We start from the raw sequence: 2,661 nt of genomic DNA on the forward strand, positions 1-2,661 counted from the left end.
ACAGGCTGACCCATGCATGGAAAAGTGAGAGTTAAAATGATGATGATGACGATGATGATGATGATGACGATGATAATGATGAAGATGATGATAACCTGTTTACTGATAAAGCAGGTTTGCGCTTTCTATGTTTCACTGCTGATGAGGTTCATAAAAATTGAAACATATCCATTCCTATTCTCTTCCTCCACCAAAAGTCAGACTTTCTATTAGCATGACAATAGAATTTTTTTTAATAAAAAATTATCCCCCCTTCTATTTTTTAGATGTCAACTTAATGCCACTAGGTTTTTGTTTTCTTTCTCCAACCATGAGAAACATTTCTATTCATTTATTTTTTGTACATCATTCAGTACATCCATACATATTTAATATATCCCAATATATGCCTTTGGTTTATTTGAATTATTTCCCTTAGCTATTTTCTTTTTCTTATTTCTATTATACATTTATTCCTTTAAAGCCTTATGGCAAGGTACAACATAATTCTATTTAGTTTCAGTGAATACAGAAGAAAAGCAGAAAATATTCTAGTTTTAGGAGGGGCATCCAACAGTAAAAAAAGTTTTATTTTATACAAAAATCCTTTTGTTTAATCTGAAATGGAAATAAAAAAAATTAATGTAGAAACAAAATTTGTGTGTTTGTAAGCAGAATTGCTTCAAGAAGCTACCATATACTTAAATACATACATATGAGAATAATAATACATATAAACGTATATGCAATGAAGACTGTGAGCTGTATTAAGCTTTGCATTGAAACAAGAGCCTGTATTATGCAGCAATCTTTAAAATAATAAAAACAATAGTTTATTGATTAAAAATCGATATTAATTGTAGTGTAGCTACTTGTATAGTCTTTTTTCCCCCTCGAATTTGATTTATATCAGTAAAATGCGACTGCTGGGGGTTATTTTGTTTTAAATTCGTTAGAAAACTAATAATCTTAAGTATATTTACCTTTACCGTATGTCTTACGAGAATTTAATTACCGTCTGAATCATCGATTTCCGAATATATTTCGATTGAATATAGATTTCACCTTCGTTATTGATAATGCACACATTTTGGAATCGAACCTGCCTTTTTTGTGCACTGGAATGCTATAACTAGTCAATAAAGTACACCGACATCATTTAATTCTGGAAGAATTAATTATTATTTTTATTTTTGCTCTGTCGTGCATGTGCGTAAACATATGTTTTTCTATATACATAACAATAATACAAAAACTAATTTATTCACGTTTCATGTGTTTATTATACTAGTGTTGCAATTATTAAAGGACAGCGTGTTTTAAGAAATATATTCACAAGTCGAATACGCTTTAATTATTTTAATATAAGCGCGTTTAAACATAATTTTCAATTGGAAATACATATTCGTGAACAGCGCGCACGCACTTATATATACGCAAACATAATATATATATACATATACCTACACCCACGCACACATATATATGAATATTTGTAAATATACATACACACACATACGCATACACACAAATACATACATACATACATATGCGCATGAGTGGCTGCGTGGTCAAGACGTTTGCTCCTCAAACAATCCCAATATGTGACCTCTTGGGCAAGTGTTTTCTAATATAGCCCTGAGCTGACCAAAATCCTGTGAGTTGATTCGTTCAACAGAAACTGACAAAGACGCATCGAATAGATGTGTGTGTGCGTGTGTCATTGCATTGAATGTCAGTCATTTCCAATATTCCGTGAAAACATGTCTGGCCACAGGAAAATATCAGCTTGCTTAGAAACAGGTAAGGGTTGGTGACAGGAGGTGTTCAGTCATAGAAAATCTGCCACAATAAACTCTGTATAACCTATGCAAGCCTCAAAAAGTAAATGCTGAAACGATGATATATCATCATCATCATCATCACGATCATTTAACATCCATTTACGAAGCTGGCATGCATTGAACAGTTTGACAGGAAGTGGCAAACTGGAAGACTGCACCAGGTTCCAGTCGTCTGTTTTGGCATGGTTTCTACAGCTGAATGCTCTTCTTAATGCCAACCACTTTACAGAGTGTACTGGATGTTTCTTGCTGTTTTACCCCCATTCTAGTCTAGCGACCCTCCATGTTTGTTTCCGTTCGGTTTCTTTGTATGTCTCCACTGTCCTGTTTTTGTTCCCAGCTTTGACCTTCCATAAATCCTGAATTTTATTTTGGTACTTATGGGAGCAACTGTCTTCAAAGACTCATATTGTTGTTCAATGCTCGAAATAAGGAGTAGATATACAGCCAACAACTGATGAAGGGTCGTTCTTTGTGTTACTTGTCCTGTTTTCCATTTGTTTCTCTCGTTGTTTGCACATTTGTTTGCACATTGAACTTATTTGTTTTTGTATTTCATGCTGTTTACTGTTGGTGACATCCTGTACCCATATATGCATATGTACACACACACATATATATATTATCATCATCATCATCATCATCGTTTAACGTCCGCTTTCCATGCTAGCATGGGTTGGACGATTTGACTGAGGACTGGTGAAACCGGATGGCAACACCAGGATCCAATCTAAATTTGGCAGAGTTTCTACAGCTGGATGCCCTTTCTAACGCCAACCACTCAGAGAGTGTAGTAGGTGCTTTTACGTGTCACCTGCACGAAGGCCAGTCAGGCGAT

Source organism: Octopus bimaculoides, chromosome 8 (genome assembly GCF_001194135.2).
Source record: "Octopus bimaculoides isolate UCB-OBI-ISO-001 chromosome 8, ASM119413v2, whole genome shotgun sequence".
Lineage (NCBI taxonomy): Eukaryota > Metazoa > Mollusca > Cephalopoda > Octopoda > Octopodidae > Octopus > Octopus bimaculoides.